Source organism: Vulpes lagopus, chromosome 4, assembly GCF_018345385.1.
Source record: "Vulpes lagopus strain Blue_001 chromosome 4, ASM1834538v1, whole genome shotgun sequence".
NCBI classification, from domain to species: domain Eukaryota; kingdom Metazoa; phylum Chordata; class Mammalia; order Carnivora; family Canidae; genus Vulpes; species Vulpes lagopus.
Window position 1 is genome coordinate 50,713,088 of NC_054827.1, and position 18,732 is coordinate 50,731,819.

Genomic DNA, 18,732 nt, shown 5'->3' on the forward strand with positions numbered 1-18,732 from the left:
AGAAGGACAGGTAAATTTTTTTAACCAAAAAATAATCACATATTTCATAAAACCCCAATGAATTTTGGATATGTGAGAGGGCTTAAACATTCCTAAGTATGGATCTGTGAATTTAGTAAATTAGCCCCATGGATATACTCCTTCAGTGCAGGGAATTTTTTTTTTCTTTCTTTCTTTCTTTTTTTTTTTTTTTTTTTGCAACAGCCTTGCTCATATTCCAGGTATAGCTAGCAAACCCCTGTTTTAAAGCAGGAGCCTTATTTGATTCAGTGTAGATGTTTCCTGTCTATCCTTCTGTGACAGGACCTTTTACATGAGTGTTTTTTTCTTTTGTATGTGTTATGTGTTGTATTAAATAAAGAGGAATGTACATACTATTCTTGTGTCCATTGTATTATTTGGCCAACTTGGGTTTTGATACCTCATTCTTTCAGTAATGGTTCAGTATTCGTTGTCTGTATCGTACTGTGCTGGGTGCTATCCGTTACAGAAGTAAAGGGCAGGGTCCCCACCTTCGGTGTATTAAACATTTTGTAACCTCATGACAAGTTAAAAGATAACAGTTCAAAATTTGTCACAAAGTTGTGGTCCATTGCCGCCTGACCTCTGAGTTCATATCGGGGAAGAAACTGGACTGGAGAAATCTGGGAAGGCTTTGTCAATTGGATGGCACTTGAGCCGGTCTCAGGATAGGGGATGTGACTAGGAAGAAGGAAAAGGGAATGTCCTGAGCAGAATCAGGAAGCAGGAAATAGACTAGGCTGGTGTGAAGTGTACGCTGGGATTAGTAGAAGCCACACTGGGAGTTCCAGGATGCAGGATGCAGGCTCACTAGGTACTCCCTTTGGGTTATAGGGTGTGTGTGTGTGTGTGTGTGTGTGTGTGTGCACGCGCGCGCGTGCCTGTGCTACCAGGGCCAAAGTTTGAAATGTAGATATGGGAATTATCTGCAGAAGTGAGCATCTTTTGGGTTGCCTGGCTGGCTCAGTAGAGCATGTGACTCTTAATCTCAGGGTGGTGTGTTCAGGTCCTACATCGGGTACAGAGATTACTATACAAATAGTTTAAAATAAAAACCAAAAAAAGTGATCATTTAAATCCTTATGTGTAGAAAACTTACAGGAAAAGTATTATTAAGATAAGGAGTAGAGACGGGGATCCCTGGGTGGCGCAGCGGTTTGGCGCCTGCCTTTGGCCCAGGGCGCGATCCTGGAGACCCGGGATCGAATCCCACGTCGGGCTTCTGGTGCGTGGAGCCTGCTTCTCCCTCTGCCTGTGTCTCTGCCTCTCTCTCTCTCTGTGTAACTATCATAAATTAAAAAATAAAATAAAAATATTTTTTAAAAAAGATAAGGAGTAGAGGGATGCCTGGGTGGCTCAGTGGTTGAGCATCTGCCTTCGGCTCAGGGCGTGATCCCAGGATCGACTCCTGCATCGGGCTCCCTGCAAAGAGCCTGCTTCTCCCTCTGGCTATGTCTCTGCCTCTCTCTCTCTGTGTGTCTCTCATGGATAAATAAATAAATCTTAAAAAAAAAGATAAAGAGTAGAAAAAGAATTCAACCTGAGAACTCTAGGGAGGGAGTAGGGAAAGGATAAAGAGATAGAAAGCATCTTGAAGAAATTGAAGTTTGTCATTCGTAAGTGTATATGTATATATGCATAGAAAATATGAAAAAGGACATAAAACCCCAAAATATGAAGAGTGGCTGTATGATTGCTTTTTTCCCCTTTTACTTACGTGTATTTTTGGTGCTTTCTCATTAAGATGAACTTTTAAAAGGGATGGTCCTCGTGCATGGGGAAGGAAGATAGGCTGCAAGTGCTTTTACTAAAGAACAGCATTTAAGGACAGATTTGCCAAAGCATGCTCTTGGGAAGTAATAGCCCCTAAAGATACCTGTCGTTATTCAACTACACTCAACTACATTGTCACCACATTGTAAATGTGTATCCATATATTAAAGGTGTTATTGAAAGCAAGATTTTTTTTTTAAATGTAGGCTCCATCCCCAGTGTGGAGCCCAACACAGGACTTGAACTCATGACCCTGAGATCAAGACCTGAGTGAGCTGAGGTCAAGAGTTGGAAGCCCAACCAGCTGAGCCACCCAGGTGCCCCTGTAAGCAAGATATTTTTAAATCTATAATTTCCCCAAGCTTATTTGACATGGAGCGTTTTTTTTCCATGTAATTCCAATCAACAAATTATATAAGGCATATAAAGCAGCACTTAGCACAGTAACACGTAGCAATACACACTAGTAAGCTTTAGCTCTTATCAATCACAGTAGTTCTGTTTTATGATTTATTCTGTATTTTATTTTTATTTTTTTGAGAGATAGGGAGAACACAGGGGAAGAGGGAGAGGGGGCAGCAGGTTCCCCGCTGAGCAGGGAGCCATGTGTGGCTCCATCCCAAGACCCTGGGATTGTGACCTGAGACAAAGGCAGATACTTAACAGACTGAGCCACCCAGACAGCCCTATTCTATATTTTAGAAAAGGTTCTAAGAAGATACTTGGCTCAAGCAGTTAAGGATTTCAGAATAGCCTTTATAGAGCCAACAAGTAATGATAGAGAAATGAAACCAATCTTCTAGAGTTGAATGAAGGTCAGGTGTCCAGAATGTGGGGTTTTTCAAGAGAGTTTAGAAAAATACATGGAGCAGGAAGTATGCTTTACACTGTCCACCTAGGCAGGAAATTGTCTCAGACCTGAGCTTTAGGACAGGACAGTGGTTGCCCAAGACATGGGCGCATGGAATAGAAACCACAGATGGAGCACTAAGGCAAAGTTAACAAAATGGTGATGGAGTTATTTTGCTTTTATAAGTTGCTTCTAGGGGGAAAATAGATTGTACAAAGATTTCTGTGCAATCATGTTACAGTCTGAAACAGTCTAATGCCGTGTTAGGATTGGTTAAGTAAGGAAAAATAATATTAAATAAAAAATTTAAAAAATAAGAAATGACCAAGATGTTCAGGCATTGACTACTCTTTAAGTTATAAGAAATACACAGAGGCACAGGAAAATATATAGGAAGACCTAACGCTGGAAATATAAAGAGTGGTGGTACGAGTGCTTTTTCTCTATCCTTTTACCTAAGAGTATTTTCAACAAACGTGGATGACATGGGAGAGGTTTTTTTGTTTGTTTGTTTTTAAGAAACAAGCAGGTGGACTTGGGTGAAGAAAGAAAGAAAATGGGAAAGATGCTCTTGTCTTATCACTGGGAGAAGGGTAAAGGAACAAACTTACTTCTACTGGGATTTACTAGACCCCAAATGTGGATCTGTTTTGGAGGGAAAGATACATAGTTGGTAGAGCATGTAACCCTTACTCTCAGGGTCATGAGTTAAAGCCCCACATTAGGCATGGAGCCTACTTGATTAAAAAAAATAAAGATTTTTAGGGGCAAAAGATTATCCTTGCACTTGAAAAAAAATAAGTACTAAGTACATGAACCAACATTGAGTGCAAAGCATGTCTTTTGTAGCCATGGTTCCTATTTTCTTTCCTCTGAATAACCAATGCTACCAATTTCTTCAGGTATAAGTATAAATGTGTACCTGACTCTTTCACATAAATTTAGCATACATACCTTGCTGTACAGTGCCTAGCATTTTTTTTTTCACTTCTCTTAGAGATTATTTCACATCAGTATATGGGGGTCTGATTTGTTCTTTTTGGCAGCTCATAGTATTCCATACTTGTGGTGTCACCACTGTCTATAGTATCTTTTTTTAATTGATGAGCATTTAGATTACTATCACAAGACAAACTGTAACGTCCTGGGTGTGCACATCATGCAGACAGAAGGTCATTTTGGCATAGGGAATAATAATGACCTAATATACTAGATTCGAAAGTCAGTGTCTGGAATCTTTGACACTGCTGCTTAACCAAATAAAGCTTTGAGAAATACTTGAGAAACAGTTCCAAAGAGTTTTGAAAATTAGAAATAAAAGCAGAGGAGCTGATTCTGGGCGCGCCACAGGTTGAATTACATTGCAGGTGAGATCGTGAGCTTTTGCGAAGGACAGCGCCCTCTGATGCAGGTAGACTCTGGTATGTCATGAGTGTCCTTACCTCAAAAACGATGCTGCTCCCCATCAGTGTGTGCCTTGACATGCCTTGTTTTTTTCCGTCTGTATATTTACATCTTCTGTGACCCTGTGTCTGTCCCTTTACATTTCCCCACTATCTGTTTTCCTAGTAGGTGGCATAGCTTGAAGGAGAACAGGCTGACATCAGACAGATGGGTTCCCAAGTCCCCACTATGAAGCTGTGGCACTAATTTAGACAAGATGTTTAGTTCCTTTTAGCCTGTGGCCTTCTTTCTACAGTGATGATACCCAAAGGTGGGCATTGTGGTTGAATTAGAGACTAGATGTGGAAAGCACCTAGCATAGTGCCTAGCACATAAGAGCTAATTAATGGTGGCTACATTATTCTCTCTCTCTTCTGCCTTTTTTCTTAAGTTCATTTCTTAAATTCATGCCTCCTCTTGCTCTCTCCTAACTTCCCAAACTATAGAGGTAAAGTCGTAGTGTAAAAAACAACAGTTGTTTTTTTTTAATCTTTCCTTTTTTTTTTTTTTAATACTTAAAGTACAGGAGTGGAAAAACCTCAGAATTCTTTGATCAGAGATGCCAAACCGCTGGCTTAAAAAAGTGAAGAGAAACCTCTCTAAAAACTAAAATCTGTTAAAACATTAGAGGGAATCTTTTGGTTCATATAACTGAGTAGTTAAGCGGTAAGCCTGGTGTAGGTGAAGCTTTATCCAGTGATCCAATGTCATCAACATCTAACCCTGTCTCTGCACTGACATTCAAAATGTCAGACTTCACAGATGGCCCTCGGACAACGTGAGGCTCTCCATAGAGATGGAGATGGCCACTGCAGCTCCAAGCTATATGTGTGTTTTGGATGTAATTTATTTTTGCTTTGTTGGACCTCAAATGCAAAGCAATGCATTAATCATGTACCTCAGTTCATAGCATATGGTCATCATCACTCAGTGCAAAAACTCCCTCACTTTATTATAAATTCAGTTTCCCTTTCCTTCATCTCCATTCTCCATACTTCATAAGTACCCACTTAATATGTGCCCTTGCCATGCCTGTATACTTCTAAAATAGTGTTATTATGTGTGTATACAAGTTTAATTTCTGCAAATGGCCTGGGGCTATAAATCTTGCTGTTTCCTACTTTTCTCACTTTTCTTGGATTTGTCCGTATTGCTATGTGGACAGCCTTTGTTTTGCTAATCACCACACATAGTATTCCACTCTATATATCCACCACACTTTACATATCTGTTTCTCTGAGGATAGATACCTAGATTGCCTCCAATTCCTTAATATTGCAACAAAGGCTATGGATGGTCTTCTGCGAGTTGCTTGTTCGTCTCTGCTCATTATTCAATTACATTTTATCTTTTTGTTGTAGATAATCTCTTACCAGTTTGAGAAGTGTTTGATATTTTAGTCTGTAACCTCTCTTTTAATTTTGTCAATGACATCTTATATTGAACAGAAAATCTTATTTTTTAATAGTCAAATTGCTCTATTTGTCTACATGTATGTGTTGAGGGGTTTGCAAGGAGTTATTTCCCTACCCTTAAGTCACAGAGATATCCTCCTATACTTTCTTCTATTAACTTTATAGTTTTACGTTTTCTCTATAAGAATTGTGTGTATTGTTCATGTATTGATTTCTGCGTACTTTACAGTTGTTGCTTTTATGAATGGTTTGCTATTTTCTATTATATACTCTAATGCTATTTACTGGTATCAAGGAATGCTATTGATTTCCGAAAATTGAGTTTGTGTTCCACAACTTTGCTAAACTCTCTTATTTAAATAACTCATCTGATTATTTTGTTAGCTTTTCAATGGAGATGATCATATAATCTAAAAAAATGAGAGGGGTGCTGGCTGGCTCAGTCGGAAGAGCGTGCGACTCTTGGTCTCAGAGTTGTGAGTTCGAGTCCCAGACTAGGTGTAGAGACAGCACAAATAAACAAACAAGGGAAAAAAGACAATATAATCTCCCATCCCAATTCTTTCACTTGTGTCTTATTTTAGAACATTAGACTTGACCTTTAATATGATGTTAAACAGGGACGCCTGAGTGGCTCGGTGGTTGAGCACCTGCCTTTGGCTCAGGTTGTGATCCGGGATTCCCATGCAAGGAGTCCCACATCGGGCTCCTTGCATGGAGCCTGCTTCTCCCACTGCCTGTGTCTCTCATGAATAAATAAATAAAAATCTAAAAAAAAAAAAAAAACGATGTTAAACAGTAGGGGTGAAAGCGACATTTTTATTCCTTATCTCAGTTTTTTCCATTAAGTGTGGTGTTTATTTAGATTTTTGGTATATTATTTTTATGAAGTTAAGTAGTTGTCCTAATTTTCTGAGAATGTTGATCATAAGTATGAGTTGGATTATATCAAGTGCTTTCCTCATACACCAATAACATGATCGACACCTCCAGAAAATTTCTTAGAAATGTATTCATAATGTTTCTAATAATCTTTGATGTATCTTTGTTTTCCCCTTTCATTTTGTTTTGTTTATATGCATCACTCCCTTTTTCTTCTACAGTCTTGCCAGTCTTATTCAATCTTCTTCAGTCTTGTTAGTTTTTTAAGGAACCACAAATTTTATTGGGTATATACATGTTCATTATGGTTTTATCTTTTTGATCTATTGTTTTATCCACAAATATGTAATGTCCCCCATTTTTCTTTATTATATGTTTTGCCCTAATATTAAGTTTGATATCCGAGGTATCTTATTCTAAATAATATTCCATTGTATGAATATATCACTTTTTTTAGAGATTTTATTTATTTGACAGATAGAGAGCACAAGCCGGGAGAGTGGCAGAGGCAGAGGGAGAAGCAGGCTTCCTGCTCAATCCCAGGACCCTGGGATCATGACCTGAGCTGAAGGCAGATGCTTAACCAACTGAGCCACCACCCAGGTGCCCCATATATCACATTTTTATGTATCCATTTATCAGTTGACAGACATAGGCTGTTTGCACATTTTGGATAGCACGAATAATGCTGCTGTGAACATTTTTGTACCATAGACCCCCTTATGCAATTGGCATATGTTCCAAGACCCCCAGGGGATGCCTGAAAACCATGCATAGTACTGAACTCTGTATATACTGTGTTTTTTCCTATATATACATACCGATGATAAAGGTTGATTTATAAATGAGGCACAGAAGAGATTATCAATTATAGCTAAAAATAAAATAGAACAATTGTAACAATGTACTATAAGTTATATGAATGTGGTGTCTCTCTAAAATATTGTACTGTACTCACCCTTTTTTTTTTTACCCTTTTTTTTTCTTAAGATTTTATTTATGAGGGCAGCCCGGGGGGCTCAGCGGTTTAGTGCCGTCTTCACCCCAGGGCGTGATCCTGGAGACCCGGGATTGAGTCCCGCATCGGGCTCCCTGCATGGGGCCTGCTTTTCCCTCTGTGTCTCTGCCTCTCTCTCTCTCTCTCTCTCTCTCTCTATCTGTGTGTGTGTGTTTCTCATGAATAAACAAAATCTTTTTTAAAAATTTCATTTATGAGGGATCCCTGGGTGGCGCAGTGGTTTAGCGCCTGCCTTTGGCCCAGGGCGCGATCCTGGAGACCCGGGATCGAATCCCACATCAGGCTCCCGGTGCATGGAGCCTGCTTCTCCCTCTGCCTGTGTCTCTGCCTCTCTCTCTCTCTCACTGTGTGCCTATCATAAATAAATAAAAATTAAAAAAAAAAATTAAAAATTTCATTTATGAGAGAGAGAAAACACAAGTGGGACAGGGGGTGGTGGGGCAGAGGGAGAGGGAGAAGCAGGCTCCCTGCTGAACAGGGAGCCTGATCAGGGGCTCAATCCCAGGACCCTGAGATCACGACCTGACCCGAAGACACCCAACAGATTGAGCTATCCAGGCACCCCTGGGATCACCCTTCTTGTGAGGATATGAAAAATAAAATGCCTACATGAGGAGATGAAGTGAGGTGAATGACAGGCATAATAATGAAGTCTTAGGCTGTTACCCACTTTCTGATGATGTCAGAAGGAAGATCATCTGCTTCCAGACCATGGCTTGACCATGGGTAACTGAATTGCAGATAAGGGGGACTACTGTAAAAGTTTGTGTGGATATATATTTTCACTTCTCTTAGGTATGTACCTAGGTGTGGAACTGCTGGCTCATATGGAAACTCTCTGTTTAACTTTTTGAGGAACCACAAAACTGTTTCCCACCATAGCTGAAACATTTTGCATTTCTACTAGCAATGTAGAAGAGCTTAAATTTCTCTGCATCCTTGCCAAAACTTATTTTCCATTTTCTGATGACAGCTATTGCGGTAGGTATAAAGTGATACTCATCCTTTTGATTTGCATTTCCCTAATGACTCATGATGTTGAGTATCTTTGCATGTGCCTATTAAGTACTTAGTATATTATACTAATATAATTATACTAATAATTATAGTATATGGCTAAGTATATTAACTATAAAAGTACTTCTTAAAGGAGAGTTTCCAAAAAGACTTTGTGCTATAAACTTTCTAAGGCCTTGCATGTCTGAACTTCTCATTTTTGCATTCTCAAATGTATATAATAGTTTAGCTGGATATAATATTCTAAGTTATTTTCCTTCATAACTTAGAAAATATGACTTGATTGCTTTTTTGTCTCTACTGTTTGTTAGAAAAACTAATGTCAAGCTAATTCTTACTCTTTTGTGGACTATCTGCTCCTTCTTTCTAGCTTTTAGGATGTTGTTTTTGTCTTTGATGTTCTTAAATTTTACAATAATGTGTCAAAGTTTTGGTTTTGTCTGTTCTGTGCTCTGTTGGAATCCTTTCCAACTTTAATGTTTGAAACTTCTTTTTTTTAAGATTTTATTTATTTATTCATGAGAGACAGAGAGAGAGAGAGAAAGGCAGAGACACAGGCAGAGGGAGAAGCATCCTCCATGCAGGGGGCCTGATGTGGGACTCGATCCCAGGACTCCAGAATTATGCCCTGGGCCAAAGGCAGGCGTAAAACTGCTGAGCCACCCAGGGATCCCCCTAATGTTTGAAACTTCTTATGATTTCTGTAAATATTTTCTTTCCTAAATCCATTTTCTCTCTTTCTGGGACACATATTGTACATATATTTACATTATTATTATGATGATCTCTTAAATGTTTTTTCATATTTTCCATGTCTTTCCAGTACCTCCTGGGAAAACTCTTTCAGCTGGCCTGGATTATTACTCATTTTTCAGCTATGCAGACATTCTTTTTTTTTTTTTTTTAAAGATTTTATTTATTTATTCATGAGAAACACAGAGAAAGAGAGAGAGAAGCAGAGACACATGCAGAGAAAGAAGCAGGCTCCATGCAAGAAGCCCGATGTGGGATTCAATCTCAGGACTCCAAGATCACACCTTGGGCTGAAGGCAGGCGCTCAACCACTGAGCCACCCAGGTGCCTGCTATGCAGGCACTCTTGTTTTTATCCAATCTCTTGGGTTTATTCACTATTACATAGATAGTACCTAGTATTACCATTTGGTTCTTTATAGCTTCTTGTTTGTTATTATTGTCTTCCTATCTCAGCAAGGATCTTTATTGTGATTATTTTAAGTTCTTGATTTGTCTTATTCCATTCTGGTTCATCTAGTACAGTTTGTTCTAGTTATTGTCTCTTTTGGTGTGACTCTACTCCTCAAATATCTGATTATTTTCACTTGTGAGCTTTTTTTTTTTTTTTTTAAGTTTATGAACAGCTGTCTTAGCTGGGGATGTATACTAAGGGGTGAGGCCAAGGTGGTACCCTAGCATGTGCTTCCCCAGAACTGGGTTGGGAGCCTCAAGGGGCATTTCCTAAAGGCAAGTCCCAGGCACCAGAGTTAGATCTTGACCCAAACTGTGGATCTAGTCTTTCAGTTATTGTTTTCTGCTAACTTGCTTATAGTGGCTTATTTCTGTATGTTTGGCAACATTTTACTATATATCTCTGTATTGTAACTTCAGCTATGGGCATTCTTTGAGGCCTAGATTTAAGCTATGTCTCTCTAAAGAGTATTTGAGTTTGCTTCTTCCAGGCTCCTAGGAACATTATCAACCCTGGACCACTTCAAACTAAATGTTAGCTTAAGGATTTCAGGGGGGATCCCTGGGTGGCTCAGCAGTTTAGCACCTGCCTTTGGCCCAGAGTGTGATCCTGGAGTCCTGGGATCGAGTCTCACATCAGGCCCCCTGCATAGAGCCTGCTTCTCCCTCTGCCTGTGTCTCTGCCTCTCTCTATCTCTCTGTCTCTCATGAATAAATAAATAAAATCTTAAAAAAAAAAATAAAAAAGAATTTCAGGGTCTCAGAGAGAGGATGAATTTCAACCACAAATGAATGTGACTGTTTACTGCTTGTGGTTAGGAACTCTTAGAGAAGGCTCTCCACCTTGCTATCCCACCCTGAGCTGAGAGGAAAACAAAGGTCCCAGGGCATCTAGCAGGCTCAGTCCATAGAGCATATGATTCTCAATCTCAGGGTTGTGAGTTCAAGCCCCATGTTGGGTGGGTGTAGAGAGTACTTAAGAAATAAAATCTAAAAAAAAATACACAAAAATGGAAAGTCTCTCCTTAGTGAGGTCAGGGATATCATTTTCATTCCCACCAATGAGGTCAATTTTGGGGGTTCCATTTTTTTTAAAGATTTTATTTATTTATTCATGAGAGACAGACATAGAGAGAGAGAGAGAGAGAGAGAGAGAAAGAGGCAGAGACACAGGCAGAGGGAGAAGCAAGTTCCATACAGGGAGCCTGATGTGGGACTTGATCCCAGGACTCTAGGATCACACTCTGGGCTGAAGGCAGGCACTAAACCTCTGAGCCACTTGGGCTGCCCATATGGTGTTTTATATTGAGAGACTTCTCTGTACATCCAATTTTTCATAATGTCAAAAACAAAAGTCCTATATTTATTTTGTATAAAACATCAATATGCACATATTAATTTTATATAAAATTATAATTAATATATGCTATTTAGTATTTAATTCTATATTAACTGTACATTTACAGGCCGGTTCAGAAGTCAGACTATTGCATGTCACCCCCGGTGCATCAGGTGTCCTGATGAAAGGACAGGCGTTCCATGAGGAGGAAGGGTTGGCAATGGTAACTTCATTTACTAAAATAGGACTCTTTCTGTGTCAGTTTCACCAGAAACCCCAAAGGCTGAGAACAAAACAATAGGCGCCAAGTCTGTCCACATCCGAAAGGGAGGAGGCGCTAGATCACCTGTGCACCCCACGCTAAGAGATTGTGAAGTGGATCCTGGGAAGCGCTAGCTCAGTCCTGGGAAGGATTAGCTGGGCCTCCACCTCAGCCTATGTAAGAGAATGTGAGAGGATTTCTTTGGAAGTAGTTGTCACTACTCTGGATGTTTCCTGTCCTCCAAGCAGGATGGGGTGGGGGTGTCTCCTCTTTGCCTCGTGCCAAATGAGGGGGCACTTTAAGAGGATCATTTAAAGAGCTTGACACATCCTGCAGAGTCTGATGGACACACAGACCAGCGTCTGACTCACTCCTAAAAGCCTAAAGACAAACTGTTGGGTGGCTAGCTCCTGGAGAAGGCCGAAGTGGAGAGAAGGCTGCGTTGGGAATGGCTTGCCCGCCCAAAGTTCCTGAGTTCCTGTGGGCCTGAAAGGGAGCCAGGTTTGGTGATTTTAAGAAGGGAACGCCTGGAGGGAAGAGATGACACCAGTGGCGGGGAGGCTGCTGGCAACGAAGGGGCTGGGGTGGAATCTGGAGTCACCAGAGAAGGCATGGCCTACAGGGCCACTGCAGGTGTGAGACCCCCCGAGGATGGACGGAGTCTTGAGAAGCCATGAGAAAGCACATGTGAGCAAAGCAGCCCAGAACTCCGCTACCCCCAGAGAACCCTTAGCACCCACGTACAACTGTGCTGCTCGAGGAAGGAGAGCAGGCTCAGAATGGCAGCAAGTAGTGTGTGAGGTAGTGTGTGAGGAATCAAAATGGCCCTAACCATGACCCCTGCTCTCCCTCAGGTTGCCAGGCTGGGGGAGGGGAAAAGTTTGACGTTCATGGACATTGGCGGTTTGAATAGATCACTGGATGAGACTTGTCACCACTCAGGAAAAGAGACTATTTCTGAAACGAGGAGGAGGAGGATGATAACTCTTCAACCTGGTTGTTACACGGCAGAGACTGGAAAGGCCAGAACTCTTGTCCGGGCAGGAGGAAAAACAAAGCATTACAGCAGGTTGGCAGGGGCACTCGAGAGAAACCACGCCGCCTCCTGTTTATCCCTTGCCAGTCTAGCTTGTTCTACAAACAGGTTGCATTTGAGGAGGTGAAGGGACCAGGGAGACGGAGAGGTGGGCCGTGTCTCGGCCTCCAACAGTCACAGCCAACCACAGGGAGAAGTTCTACTGGGTGAAGTTTGGAGTTTTAATGTTCTACAGGCTGGACTTTTTTTTAAAACCAAAGAAAAAAAACGGCTAATTGTCCTGTTATCTCTTGGAATAGCTGTGCGAACCACCCACGACTCCCTGCTGGAGGGGAAGAGCTGGGCCAGGAGGCTCCCAGCCGCCGCTGCTCTCTGCCGGCGCCGAGCAAGTCGCCTTGCTTGTCAAGGGTCACATCTACTTCTGAGTATCACAATGTGCTGCAGTTTATATGCTACAGGATGCGGTCAGTTAGGTTAATTTGATTAAAAGTATTACCTTTCAATAGAAGAAAACTACTATGTAATGCAAAGTAGCCACGAAAATCCTGTAAACCACAGAGACCGAGTGATCAGCTTGTTGGAAAGTATTTCAAGACTTGTCAAACTTCAGAATTAATCGCCATTTTTCTTTTACAAGCAGCAAGTGTTTCTTAATTGCTCTCCTTCTCTGTGATGACAGAGGCTCATCAGCAGGATTGCCGCTGTGAGGCCTACAGTCTGGTTTTCCAACAGCCAGCACTCATTCGCACAGCCCTCTGTGCTACTGTCCGCGTTACAGGGCCCAGAATTATATCTCCCAGACCCCTTTGCTCTCAAGGTTCTGGATGAGCTTTCTTTCTGCCCGTGTGTGCATGTGAGATTTTGTAGGTGGGAGGAAAAAGTGGTATTTTTTTTCTCTAGCAAAATGGGTAGGTCAGGGCAGACTTAACGTCCTGCCCTCGCCTCTGGGTGATCTGTGAGCCCCCGTCTCAGTACTCAGCGCAACTCTGATCAGCAGTGGGGGTCACTTTTGTGACCTGGGAGACAGCCCCAACCTCCTAGTAACTGCTAATAACTGCTGAACCTTGGTGGCAACTTGCCCCAGACTCCTGCAGTCCTTCAAATCGTGGCCCATAGCATCTCAATGCCCGACACTCAATTCCTGTTCTCTTGGAAGGTCTGCAGTGGGTTCTCATTTGTTGACTGACCCCGGATGGTCACAGCCCCTACCTAACTGGTATTGTGAAAGAAATAATGGGTCCCTTTAAGTTCAAAGGAATTTTTTTAAAGCTATAAATGAGTCATCAACTGCCTTTTTAAAAGAAACTCATGAAGAGAGAACTTTGAAAATCAATCTTTAGAAATATTTATCACTATGTGATTCTGTTGCTCCAAATAATGTGTTAAACCAAGATTTTCAAAATACTGAAACGTACCAAATTACATTGCTTTCAATAAAATAATCATCTTTCTTTACTGAGAGAAATTAGCCCTTTTTTTTTTACTGTTAGTAAATAAAATAATTTTCCAAATATTGTATATTTTTAAAATCCTTTTAACTCTATTCTGTGCATGTTTTTAATGTATGTACTACATTGATTCTGCAGTACATGTATGTAGTTTTAAAATAAATACAAATACTTAAGGGGGAGGCACAATCAAAAAAGTTTACAGGGGCACATGGCTGGCTCAGTCAGTGAGTTCAAGCCCCATGTTGGGTATAGAGTTTAAGTAAATAATAAAATTACCCTTATTTAAAAAATTATAATCATTGCTTTTGGACACATACCTACAGCATCATAACTGATGGAAGCCAGTGCCTACACATGTATATTCTCTCAGATACACCCTCTTTCATTAGTCCCATCAAAACTCTCCCAGATTCCCATGACTGGCCACATAGCCAAGTCACTGCTGTAGTTGCAGAGTTAAGATTGAACCTTCTGAGTCTGTTCCCACAGTTTCTCTGGGCATGGAAAACTGATTCCAGAACTCCTCGTTTTCCCTCAAAGGCTCAAAGGACAGAATGGTGGCATCACAATGGTTGGGGAATGGAGGTTGGGTCTCTCAACATATGTATAAAAAAGTATGGGCACTGTTCCACCCCAACATGTGTGTACACATAAGATCAAGATGCTGGATCCCTCACATCACTGGAGTCCCTGCTCAAACATCACCAAATCAGTAAGGACATCCCTAAGTGCATTATTAAGCAGCAGGTTCCTATCTGCTGCCTCCAGCTTTACTTTTCTCCATAACACTCATCACCATTTGATAAATTTTATGTTTTATTTGATTATTGTCTGTTTGTCTAGAATGGAAACTTCATGAATATAGAAGTTTTCCATATTCCACTTGCTTTTACTTCCCTAGCATCTAGTAGAGTGCCTGACTCAATGCAGATGCTCAATAAAAATTCGCTGAATGATAATATATTTGCTTTCCCAGATACTCTTGACCAATACATAGGAACATGACCCAGGTCACGCTAATTAGAAGTACTCACCTCAGAAAGTGACTCCTGGGTAAAGACTTAATCCATTCTGGCACAAGGAAAAGCAGAGAAGCCACTGGTATTAGCCAGTGTCCTGGAGCAAGAGCTCTGGTGTAGGTCCCAGCTCCTGTCTACTGTCATTGTACCAGCCTTGCAAGTTCTTAGCAGTTGTGCCTCATGGTGTTTTCACTGGCTCATTCTGGAGCATGATTTTGGGTCAGGTTTTCATCTGTATAGCTTCTAAGTCTGGTCTCTGGCCTTACCAGGAAATTCTGAAAATCACCCATTATCTTTTTATCTTTTTAATAAAAATCCATTTTCTGCTATAACTTACAAAATTAAAAAAAAAAAAAAAAGCTTTGGAGTTAGATTGCCTGGAGCCAAATACCAGTTAATAATGTTGATTAAACCATGAAAGTATTCTGAAATTGTTCCCACATTTGTAAGTGGATAAAATCAGAGTACTAACTCATAGGATTATGGTGAAGGTCAAGCGAGACATTGCCTGTAAAGTGCTCTGGACATAGTTCACATACTTGCAACCCTATGTTATATAAGGGCCAACAGAAGAGTTTTGTTTGATAAACTGTTTTTAACTTGATTGCTAACATTTGAAAGTTAGGACATTTCATAAAAATGCCAGATTTACAATTATTGAAAAATCAGCAGCCCTGGCAGTACTGGGACCGTATTCCTACTTTGCAACAATGGGACTGAGCTGAAAATGTCTAGCCCCTTTGCAAGAGGTAGGAACCCACCTGGTCTGATTCACTCTTGTATTACCTGCCTTGTCTCTGCTGTAGAGTTTTTTGAGTTTGTAGCCCTGCAACTAGGAACATGAACATTTTCTAAAGCTGCAAAATTGAGAAATTTGGCCAAATGGTCTCTACGAACTTTTTCAGACTGATTTGCTATTTTGTTGCTGTGAAATAATTCCAAAGCTTAGTGGAATTATTTTCAAAAGACAGCCATCTTATTGTTGTTAATGATTCTTTGGGTTAACTGGGTTTAGCTGGGCAATTCTCTGCTCCATCTGATGTTGGCAGAGGCTGGTCATCTGGAAGTGCCACTGGATTAGGACATTCAAGATGGTTTACTCACTAGGTTGGCCATCTGTCAGCAGAGAGCTCACTTGGGGCCAACTCCATACTCCTCCTTAGGCCTTGGGGTTTTCACACATGGTAGCTAGGTAAGAAGCAGGAAGTGAAAGTTGTCAGTTTTAAGGCCTGGTCTTCTACAAACAGTCCAGAATGTCACTTCTGCTATATTGGTCAAAGCTAGTCACAAGACCAGCTCAGATTCAACAGGTGGAAGGGTGGGTGGGATGAGAAATGAGCTTCACTTCTTGATGTAAGGAGCAACAAATGCACGAGCCAACTTTGGAGACTAGTGGCTAGGTACAGCTAATATTTCATGATCATTTATTCCTTCTTTTTTTTTTTTTTTTAAGATTCTTTTTATTTATTCTTAGAGAGAGAGAGAGAGAGAGGCAGAGACACAGGTAGAGGGAGCAGGCTCCATGCAGGGAGCCCGACATGGGTCTCGATCCTGCGTCTCCAGGATCACGCCCTGGGCTGAAGGCGCGTTAAACCACTGAGTCACCCGGGCTGCCCCCATTTATTCCTTCTTAATGTAAGAATGACTTAGAGAAGAAGAAAACAGCTTCTTGGCCATTCAGAATTATTACTCTGTACAATAATATATCAAGTGATCCAACACCTAATTCCAATACATTCTCCCACTTCCTCAGTGCTGGCTTAAATTTGTTACATCCTTGAAAGCTCCTTAAACAAATTTATATTGTTAAATAACAAAAATTCAGCTGGCTATATTTGAAAGATTGAATTGGTTTTGTTCACCAAGTCATGACTTGGGAAGCATCCCATCTAGCAAGTATAAGGGAGCTTCAAAGGACTACATAAAGAGAGGTTTCTAAAGGTAGAAATAGTTGAAAAAAGTAAATTATTGGCTAAGGAACCCATTGTTTTAAGCAATGCTGCCTTCCTGAAGGGAACAGAAGGGGCCCATCAGGAAATTTCCTAGTGCTGACCAGGACGTTTCCATACCCCCTGGTTATAGGTTCATTTCTGGAGGGGTCATAACTGAAAGTCAGGCGAGGTGTTAATTCTTGGTTTACTGACTTGGGACCTTAACCTAAGTGAGGCCATTTTTGCCAGCGGTTTTCTCCTTAACAGTATGAACAAAAGAATAACTGGTAACATTCTCAACGCCTAATACAGATGTGCCTTTTAAAATCAGATACTTGGGAGTTACGGGGCTGATCGATATTTTATGTGTGTCACAAGGAGAGACTCATTCATTCACATCAAGCATTTTTGGCCGGTTTCCTCTGATGTCGATCCCGGGAGTGTCGGGGTTCCAGCCAGACTGTGAGCCAGCTACCTCCAAGTGGTGACCCGGCAGGGACCCCGGGGCAGGGGGCCGTCCAGAGTGGGAATTCAGGAGTCGGAGCAGCCGCATCCTGGCTCACGGGGAAGACGATGGAGCGCAGACTCAGGTACTTTACTTGCAAAAGGTACGGTTAACATGTAATGAGCCTTTTTAACTTTGCCCTGTGGACCACAAAGGCCTGGAGCAGTGCGGGGCCCAGACTTCCCGAGGAAGCCGGAAGCCCAAGAGGTAAACAGGGATACGAATACCAACGGCTAGGCTTCAGGCTGCGGGGGCAGGAGCGGAGGAGACGGTGGGAGAGGCTGGGCCGGTGGCGCGGAGGGCGACAGGCAGCGGCAGCACGAGGCCGGCGGTCACGACAGCCGGCGGCCCAGCAGTCTCAGGGGCGAGGGCCGCCTCTCCGACGTCCTGGCCTAGGAGCTAAGGCCGCCGACACCCAGAAGCCACTCGTGCAATTCACGCAACCAGGCTCAGATCCAGAAAAAGAGCTTCTGGTTATTCCTGATGAACTAATTCCCAGGGAGTTAAACAATAACTCCCCGCCGTCCCGGGCTTATCGATGACCCGGCAATTCACAACACAAGGTCCACGTCTCCATGCCGCCATTGGCTCCGCGGAAACGGTCTCAGCTCTTCAACCGGAAACAGAAAACTGACCGAGGCGGACGCCCCCTAAAGGCGGGCTGGGGGCAAGCGAAATCCGGGCAGCCGCGACCCCGGAAGGGGCAGGCTGCTTCCGGTAACAGTCCGACGCTGCAGAAGCTCCGAGGGCGAGTCTCCGAGACGCGGCCAGCGTTCCCAGCGCGCTCCGCTCCGCGACACCGCAGGCCCACGTTTGCGCAGGCGCCGGGGTTACCGGGCAGGCACACGCGTACGCAAACCCGTGCGCGCTCCCGTTCTCCGTCCGGCGCATCGGTGCTGTTTCGAGGGTAAAGCCTTTGGAGCCGGAACGCGGACTCTTGTCCTCTGAACTACAACTCCCAGCATGCCTCACCACTCATATTGGTACTAGGTGTGGTGTCTCAGGATAGGTTAAAAGGAGGTCTAAGTGACGGTGACGTACCAAAGAGGAAAAAAAATTGAATACGTTGCTGGAGCGCCTCGCTCACAGAAGCCCCAGTGGCCTAATGGATAAGGCATTGGCCTCCTAAGCCAGGGATTGTGGGTTCGAGTCCCATCTGGGGTGGTCGCGTTTTCTTTTGCACCCCCGCATTGAAAATGACCTTTTCCGTTCTTAAAGAACTGTACAGAAATATGCGAACTTAATTTTACTTTTTAAAAATAGGAAGTGTATGTGTGGTTTTCCTAGGTGTTGGATTACAGTGGGAGGGAAGAAGAAACTGCATTTCCTTCTTCCGAGTCGTGCAGTGCCGGACGACTTCTGGGAAGTATTCTGAATTCCGCTGTCCTCTCTAGATACCAAAAGGTTATCTTTCGCGTTCTGTTTCAAACCAACAGCCATTCCCACAGGCTCACTTATTCTCGAGACTCAGCGGTCAGCTAATGACGTTTCAAGTGACGCAGTCAGCAAAGAACCTCCTTTCCCCTCAGCTCGGCCTTGTTCTCAGACTTTCTTAAGGACTTGGG

At 42.3% G+C, this 18,732-nt stretch overlaps 1 non-coding gene across 1 annotated transcript; it reads left to right on the forward strand.

Annotated features, from left to right (window-relative positions):
• The first annotated feature begins 18,258 nt into the window (after nt 1-18,258).
• TRNAR-CCU lies at nt 18,259-18,331 on the forward strand. Its single transcript has one exon. It is a non-coding gene; the product is annotated as a tRNA-Arg (tRNA).
• Nucleotides 18,332-18,732: the final 401 nt, after the last annotated feature.